At 41.8% G+C, this 9525-nt stretch overlaps 1 protein-coding gene across 2 annotated transcripts in view; it reads left to right on the top strand.

Moving 5' to 3' along the window:
• The first annotated feature begins 705 nt into the window (after positions 1 to 705).
• LOC145403550 (glycine receptor subunit alpha-4-like) overlaps positions 706 to 9525 on the top strand; it is an 81187-nt gene continuing 72367 nt past the window's right edge. For both annotated transcript variants that reach the window (XR_013898040.1, XM_080275231.1), the window contains exon 1: positions 706 to 847. The gene's annotated coding sequence lies outside the window, so the exon portion shown is untranslated. The remainder of the gene's footprint in view (positions 848 to 9525) is intronic.

Here is a 9525-nt window from a genome sequence, read left to right as displayed (position 1 = left end):
CATACACAGTTCCAGACAACTCCATACAGCAAGCCCTCAAGCGCTGGTCAGATCAAGTTTTCAAAATAATATACAAAAATAATATCAAAAATGCATTAGTGTAGTTTTGTAATTACGCGTTTGGAGAGTGAACTGTATATATATATATTTTTTTTTCTTGCATTTTTTGAGGTGATGCTGTTCTTACCTGTGGATTTTTTCACCTGTTCTGTATAAATGAGGACTTTTTTTTTTTGAGATGTGTACCTGTTTTATTTTTTTTTTAATTTTTTTTTTTACCGATGGATATTTTTTTTCACCTATTCTATACGATGAGATTTTTTTTTCGGTCTTTTTTAAATTTTTACTTTTTTTGTTACTTTCGTCTCCTGTTCAGAGGATTTTTTTTTTTTTAATTATTCAGGCCCTTTTTATTTATTACGTTTTTCCTGATTCCAAACGAATTTATTTACCTAAAGGGAGATAAATATTCTCCCTTTATTCCTTTGGTGTGTGTGTGTGTGTGTGTGTGTGTGTGAGAGAGAGAGAGAGAGAGAGAGAGCAAATGCGTGCTTGCTCCTTGCTTGCGTGAGAGTGAGAGAGAGGGAAAGAGAGAGAGAGAGAGAGAACAAGGTAAGAGAGTGTAGTGACATTGGTGATCGCGCCTGTGGTGGTGGTGGTGGTGGTGCTGGCTGCGCGGCTGTGTCAGTGTGCAAGTGACTGTGGTGAAGTGTGGTAGTGTGGTGGTGGAGGTGGTGGTGTGGGAAGTGAGGCATACAGACCAACCCTACCAACCCACGTGAACTCAATCAACCAAACAACCAATCAACTTCCAAACAACCAATTATCAAGGTGTACAGTATTTAAGGTAAGATTTAGGTACCTTTAATTACCTTATTGAAAATTAAGGTAGATTAATTAAGGTAGATTAAACCCAGGTGTATCTAATAACCCAATCAATCTTCTTACCTTTTATTCCTTTAACTTTATTTACACTTAACATACACCTAAAGACGAGGGTTCCTTTAAGATGTATGGAGGGTCACACTTTATCTATCTATCTACCTATTGCCAGACGCCTTAATCCCGTAAGGGGTGGCCACAAACAAATCGCCTCCACGTCGCCCTGTCCCCCGCCATTTCACTTTATCTCCTAAAAATTTACGAGACACTTTTCCACTTTCTTCGTTTTACGTGCCTGATTTCCGCATTTTCTTTGCGTTATTCCTTACTGTGTGTGTGTGTGTGTGTGTGTGTGTGTGTGTGTGTGTGTGTGTGTGTGTGTGTGTGTGTGTGTGTGTGTCTCCTCTCCTCTTATTCCACGATATTTTTTTCTTATTTCTCAAAACTAAAAAATTTTCTCAGTTTCTCTTTCTTCCCACTTTCTCTCTCTCTCTCTCTCTCTCTCTCTCTCTCTCTCTCTCTCTCTCTCTCTCTCTCCAGACATTCATGGACGTCTATATTTTCCTTTTTTTTTTCTTGCGCTTCGTCAACCATGCAAAGTTTTTTTTTTTTTTTTTTTTTTGTTTTTGTTTTTTTTTTTTATATTTTTTTTTTTTTTTGGGGGGGGGTTGAAGCGGGAAAGGTTTCTAGAATATTCGTCTTTTTTTTTTACTTCTTTTTTTTTCGTTCAAGGGTCTTTTCTTGTTCCTTTTTTCGTTCGTTCTTCTTTTTCTTTTATTATTATTATTATTATTATTATTATTATTATTATTATTATTATTATTATATTCGTGTTATCATCATCGTTATCATCATCACTTCCACTATCATCCTCACCACCACCACCACCACCACCACCACCACCATTCATATTATTATTATTATTATTATTATTATTATTATTATTACAACACCCAACTCTCGTCCTCATCGTCCCTCATGAGAGTTCTTTACTTTCCATCAATAAATTCGCTACACCCATCTTCACTCACATTCCCCTCTGACAACCTCTCTCTCTCTCTCTCTCTCTCTCTCTCTCAGTATAATTAAAGGAACGCACTCGGGGTGAAGGGGTTTTTAAAAATCTCTCTTTAATCCCTCTAAGTCTCTCAAAATCTGAAAAAAATCGTCTTGAGATGGAAAAATAAAAAACAAAAAAATTACCATATACTTAAAAAAAATTAATAAGTACACCTGTGCAATTAAGACAGGTAAAAAAAGTAGCCTAATCAGCATCACCTGAGACTCCTATACTCCATTCACCCTCACCTGGCCCAAATTTTCATCCTTTTGCTGCTTATTTCACGTAGCTCAGCGGTAGAAAAAATGGCAATGCTGTGGCTCTATATCCTTCCTGTAGCACTTCTTCGTGACTAGCACCATAGTGTAGTTAATCAAAGAAATTATAGCTCCGAAAGGCTGAGACTTGGACCCGTTTTGCTATATATATTTTTTTTTCGAAATGGCGATATAACAACAACAACAACTACTACTACTACTACTACTATTACCACTACCACTGCCATTACTACTATTACTACCTCAACTATTGCTACTACTATTATTATTCCTACCACCACCACTACTACTACTACTATTACTACTACTGCTACTACCACTGCTCCTACTACTCCAACTACTACTACTACAACTATGCCAGTGATGTTCCGACCATTCTCCCTGACGCTGCATCTTGTGAGGGTTCCGTCTTCAGGAAGCGAGGAGGCATGAGAGGAAGTTAGGGAAGAATGCGGCAGGAACGTGTGTGTGTGTGTGTGTGTGTGTGTGTGTGTGTGTGTGTGTGTGTGTGTGTGTGTGTGTGTGTGTGTGTGTGTGTGTGTGTGTGAGAGAGAGAGAGAGAGAGAGAGAGAGACCCGGAGATTAAGGCTGTCAGGAAGAGAACGAGGGTAACCAGGGGACTTAGGAGGCTCCCAATACACTTTACCTTCACCTGACGGAACCGGGACTAATTTATGTGGTAGGGGTGAGTCTCCTTGGTTACTAGAGAAAAACAACCCTTCAATCTGACCACACCTGACCATCGACAAATGTAAAAAAAAGTTGCGAATTTTTGTCGCGTGAAAGTAATCCTTCTTATGATTTTCAGAGTTACGATAGATATTCCGTCGTAGCTAAGATAAGATTAGTAAGAAGGACTTTAAGGAAAGGAAGGTGTGCGCAAACTTACCATTTTCCCTTAATTTGCGTACGATTAAAATTCTGTCTTAAGATTTTTACGCTGTTCACTTAGCTACGCAAAATAACACATCTTTCCATCTTCAATAATGACCTGGGACAAGAGCTTACCACTGGACTGTTGTGCTAATCACGAAGAAGTGCTACGAAAAGATGCAGGGTATTTTTTTTCTGACATTGAACTTTGGGAAATAGGCCGAAAAAGGAAGAAAAAAGGACGAAAAATCACGACCAAGAACGAAGTCTAAATCTGAGACGTGAAAGGGAAAAAATCTACCAACTTCCTAAGATTCCTAAACAATCTTAAGAAAATGTCCTTGTCGTAACTAATATTTCTTTTGACAGGATGAAGAGAGGACAGTATACTAGCCCCCCCATGTCCCTTGCCTCTCCTGGGAAAAAGAATTCTTAGTTACGAGATGATAAGAGTCGTAAGTTAGGCTCAGAGACTCATGCTTGGCGACGTAGAAGAAAATGTATGGGTCTACGTGAGGGGGGAAAGGTGTGAGGGAGAGAGAGGGAGGGAGGAAGGGTGAAGGAGGGAGGACGGGTGTGAGAAAGAGAGGAGGGAGGAAGGGTGTGAGGGAGAGGGGAGGGAGGAAGGGAGAGAGGGAGATGGAGGCGAGGGACAGGAGGGGGAAGGAAGTGAAGGGGAGAGATGAGAAGAGGAATGAGGGAGAGAGGAGGAAGAGGAGGGAAGGGAGGAGGGAAAGGAAGAGGGATAAGAAGAGGAGCAAAGGGGATGGAATGAGTGAGAGAGGAGGAGGAGTGGAAGGGGGATGGAAGGAGGGAGAGAGGAAGAGGAGAGGAAAAGGGATGGAGGGAGGGAAGGAGGAAGAGGAGAGAAAGAGGGCTGGAAAAGGGGTTAAAAATAAGGAAGAAAAGGGATGAGAAGGAGAGAGGAAAGATGAAAGGAAAGGGGTAGTGGAAAAGGAAGAAGGAAGGGGAACGAAAAGAAACGAGAGAAAAGGAAGAGGTAGGAAGGAACAGGGGAGAGACGGAAAACTGAGGGAAGCTGGGAGGAAGGGAGGGAAGCTAGGAGAGAGAAAGGGAGGGAAGGAGGGAGAAGGGGAGAGAGGGAGGAGAAAGAGAGGAAAGGAGAAAGAGAGAAGAAACGAGAAAGGGAAAACGAAAATGGGAGGAAGATGCCCCGAGATTTACAGACTTAATTCAGGGTCAGAGCTGGAGTTAGAGAGAGAGAGAGAGAGAGAGAGAGTATACTGTGAGGCATCATCTATTAGAGAGACTGAGACTATAATGTAAGAGATAAACAGTGAGACACGACGGGGAGAGAGATGAAGAGATACGCTGTGATAAATGAGAGACCCTGGTTCATTCATATTATGGCGGTAGAATGGTAGGTCGGGTGGTAGATGGGGATGGTAGATGGGGGTGGTAGATGGGGTTGGAAGAAAAATATATGAGAGACAATGGCTCGAAGAAGAAAATAAAAAATAAAAAAAGATAAAGGACTCTCATGCAGTAAATCAGCGAGAGAAAATGAGATAATTAAAGAGAGAGAGAATGGGCACGAACGCAGTAAATTGGGAGGTTAGGAAAAATAGAGAAAACGAAAAACGAAAGAAAACGAAGGAAGGGAAAGAAATCAGGAAATAAGTTCAATGCAATGACTGTCTTTTTTCCATTTTCTGTCCAACCCAAATTAATTACATCATTTATAGTATAGGATTTAAAATACATATATACACTACTTTTTTTTCGGTCTGGTTAATAATACTTTTAGCCATGGAGGCGTTTTGGAATGGGGGGGGCTTTAAAATAGAAAAAGAGGGGAAATGTAAGGGGAGGAGTGTGAAGGCAGGAGAATAATGAGAGAGAAAGAGAGAGAGAGAGAGAGAGAGAGAGAGAGAGAGAGAGAGAGAGAGAGAGAGAGAGAGAGAGAGAGACTAGAAGAGTGAGTGGCAGGATGTGTGATATGACTATGCCTCTCTGACACACACACACACACACACACACACACACACACACTCCACTAACAAGCAGCTTCTTCCTCTGATCCGTAAACACCTACAGCCCTAAAACGTGACGCCAATTCCATCAAAACGCACAAACATACCCGCCTTTACCCCACTCCATATGATTCCTCAACAATTCATTATTTTTCTATTTAACCTTTCGTGAGGATACACAAATCTGATACTAACTTATTAAAATTCGAATCTTATGGGTTATTTTTCGCGTAGCGTCGTTACGGCAAAGTTATTCATGTTTTCTTGATAATATTTTTGGAAAGTGGGTTACTGATGTGGTTTGCCCTTTCCTGAGAGCGAACATTACTGAAACTTTCCATACGTGATGCCTTCCAAGATCTGAGTTAATTTATTTGTATGTGGAAAATATTAGAAAAAAACAAGCGTAGTAAAGAGAGCAGATAATAATTTTAAAAAATGAACTAAAGAGAGCAGCTATGAAAAAAGTACTAAAGAGAGCAAATATTTATAAACAATCGTACTAAAGAGAGCAGATATAAAAAAAAAGAAAAACTGTATTAAAGAGAAAATATATATATATAAAAAAAACATTGTACTGAAGAGAGAAAATAAGAAGAAAATTATCGTTCGTGAATCCATTTGTTTTTTTTTTTTACATAAATGAAGAAGTATTTTTGGTCAGCCACGTAATATCCAACCCAGTTATATTTTTAGTTAGGGAAAAAAACGCAAAGAGCAATATTCCCCACTCTGAAACCGTTGATTATCTGAGCAGAGGTGTGTGTGTGTGTGTGTGTGTGTGTGTGTGTGTGTGTGTGTGTGTGTGTGTGTGTGTGTGTGTGTATCGAGTCTATAGGGTCCATAATATGTGATAGTTACAGCAGTGAAAAAGGCTATATAACACCTCTAAAACCAGTCTCCCCCTCCTTTCACCGGAGAGAGAGAGAGAGAGAGAGAGAGAGAAAGAGAGAGAGAGAGAGAGAGAGAGAGAGAGAGAGAGAGTTTGTTTTCTTCCAGCAAATTAAGGAAAGTGTAAAAAATCCCTGAGTATGTCATTAAGCAACTCATTATGGATCTAATTAAGTCAACCAAAGAATGCTACTCTCTCTCTCTCTCTCTCTCTCTCTCTCTCCCAGCAGTCCCATCTCTTACCGCCTCGCCCCCTTAGAGAAAACCACTAGATTTATCAGTGATGCTCAGCCCTACCCACTTGAAGCCTGTTTTACGAGCCATACCAAGTCCATAAATCAACACAGGCGTCGCTAGGGCAGAGTAGGGTTGACCTGGATTAGATAGAGTAGCGGTGGGGTTAAGTTTTACACCTTCGTCCTCTACACCCTCCTCTCAAGACGGCCCCTGTTAAGCCAAGAGGACTCCTAGCATACCACTTGCTCTCTTTACACCCTCTTCCTCACACCACTTACCCCGTTACACCCTTTGATGTTACGCTTTGATCTCCGCTACACAACCTTCAAGAGTCACAATACCCTCACTACTTAAAATGCTTCAGATCCTCCTTATCCTCTATCACATCTTCTAACGCTACCGAGAATGTGATAGCTAATTGTACCAAAAGGAAAAAAGAATGTTAGTTCACGGGTAGGAAGGTATGACCACATCTTTAGCGACATAAAATAAAACGGACGAAGAATTATGAACGATGCTGTCTGATCCTGTCTCATACGTATAGTCCTGTCTTTTTTTTTACACGAAGAAATGTGGGAATTAACTGCAAGTGCTTAATACTGACAGCGCTAATTGCTTTTTAAACGAAATAAACTTGATCCAACAGTAATTCCTTCGCACAATGACTTCCCTGATTTCCTTTGTTATAAAATAATCAGGATGTCAAAGTGATCATCATTAACAGCCCTAATTACTTATGAAATTACCTTGCTCTAAGACTAATTAACAATGATTGCTTAGTTTATTTACACAAAGCCAAGGACACCACTTAATTTGCACCCCTATGAGTTCTTAAGTGCAACAAGTGACATTATTACCCCGACAACTTACTGAGCGAAACTAAGTGGCGGCTTGTCGCAGTAAGGCGATCAAAATGGCGTGAAAATAGACACAAACAGACGAAATGAACGTAACCATTTAACACAGCAGGGGAGGTAGTTGTGTCAGGGAGCGAAAGTATATGATCCTTTAACTCAGATGGTCTACATAAATCTCTGATCTTAAGACGTTTGCCTTAGATCAGAATTTCTTGGACGGATGTTGAGAGTTTGATCTTGTGTGCCTTGTGCATGAGAGTAAAGAGGAGTGGTTGGGAGGAGGGGAAGACCAGGGAAGAATATGGATGGAGCTTCTACTGATAAAGACCCCCCACTCACAGGATGCGGCGTCAGGCAAGAGATAGAGAAGCATATACAGACAAACAAACAGACAGACGAGAGACACATAGTTGGATAGATAACAGATACTCGCGCACACACACACACACACACACACACACACACACACACACACACACACACACACACACACACACACACACCTCCCGGCCCTTCATTTCTGATCTCATTTAGACACCTTTCCCACCGGTCACTTCTCATCAGGTGACTCACTCAATAACATCCCCACCAGGACGCACTTTTGTTTGACTCCTGCAACAGCCTACAGACCGACAAACAGACAGACAAACAGATAGATAGATAGATGATTGAGAGACAGACATACAGTACGGATATACATACATACAAACAGATAGACAGATACTGATATATAGATAGGTAGGTAAAAAGAAAGATACATTTACAGGCAGACACAGACAGACGGAGATCAACAGTTACAAAAAACAAATCAACTATTAGAAAGACAGAGACAATCACGAAGACAGACAGACAGGTAGGTAGACACGAAGACAGACAGACACAGAGACAGAGACGAAGACAGCAGACAGGTAAGTAGAGAGGCAGACAGACAGGTAGACAAAATAAACCGGTGAGCGTGAGGCATTGCGTGATTGAGGTACATAAAGAAGTCATACTGCGAAGGAAAGCACTGAGCAACGCTGTGTTTTGGGCCACTGTTGTTCACTGCTCACACCATGGTAAGGTTGTGTGTGTGTGTGTGTGTGTGTGTGTGTGTGTGTGTGTGTGTGTAGATACATATACATACATACATACATACAACTTGCATATACATTCACATCTTACCTACCTACCTACCTACCTATACACACACACACACACACACACACACACACACACACACACACACACACACACACACACACACCACAATGAGACGTAATGCAAGTTGCAAGGCAGGTAGCGGCAGTAAAAGCTGTGTGCTGCAGGACTGACACATACCACAAATTTGCGACGTAAAAGTGACGGAGGCAGTGAAGTGTCTGAAGTGGGGCGGAAGAGGACGTGGAAGTGGACGGGTGACAGGTGTGGTGGAGAGATAGAAAGGTGTGCTTGTGGAGAAGTAGCAGGTGTGGTGGAGAGATAGAAAGGTGTGCTTGTGGTGGAGAAACAGGTGTGGTGGAAATGGGAAGGTGTGGTAATGTAGAGGTAAGGTGTCTTGTGGAGGGATGGGAGGTGGGGTGGAGGAACAGGTAGTGTGGTGGAGATAGGAGGGTCTGATGGAGAGATATGGGTCTGGAAGGTGTGGTGGAGGGAAAGGGAAGAAAATGCGGCAATGGAGAGTAGGTGTGGTGTAGACAGGAAGGTGTAGCAGCGGAGAGACTAAGAAATAACGTGGCAGAATCATAACAAGGTACTGAATTTCCAAGCCTAACTTAAAAGCAGTGACCCAGAAACCTAAGTCTCTGTAGGTACGTAGGTAATAATCATAGCTACACTTCTGAAATACTAACTAGGAGGAAGTTCTCGCCCTTTTGCACCCTATTTCCCGCTTCTAAATGGCAGAAAAAGACAATCCTACGGCACCATATCCTTTCCACAGCACTTCTTCGTGACTGGTACCACACCCTACTGTTACCCCGCTAGAGATCAACATTCAAGATGGAGAGATGACAATTTGAGGCCAAGTTAAAGTGAAAAGAGTATAGGCGACTTTTTTTCCCCTTCGTAGTCCAGAAAATGGCCACTTCCTCGTTCCGGGAAAGGACCATGGACGCGTACGTGGCCGTGGCGGTAGCGCGACCCTGAGTTTTTGTACCTGAGACTGTAATGTGTGTGTGTGTGTGTGTGTGTTAGGAGATAACTTCGTGAGCTTCAACACTTTGGTTCCTTCACCATAGCATAAGAAAAATATAGTATGCATCTCTCTCTCTCTCTCTCTCTCTCTCTCTCTCTCTCTCTCAACCAACATGTTCCCTGCCTCCAACAATGACTCCATGGAAGTATAGACCATTGTTCCTTGGCGCTCTGATGGTCGTTCTTTGTGCTTTCATTTTTTCTCTCTCGTACCCACCGCAATTACAATGGTGACGTATGGTGGTGGTGGTGGTGATACAACGACGATATCATGGTGG

Source organism: Coenobita brevimanus, chromosome 61 (assembly GCF_032717465.1).
Source record: "Coenobita brevimanus isolate Jiangsu-jjx chromosome 61, ASM3271746v2, whole genome shotgun sequence".
In the NCBI taxonomy this organism is placed as follows: Eukaryota; Metazoa; Arthropoda; class Malacostraca; order Decapoda; family Coenobitidae; genus Coenobita; species Coenobita brevimanus.
Note: the sequence above shows the minus strand (reverse complement) of the source record. Positions and strands in the feature narration are given on the sequence as shown.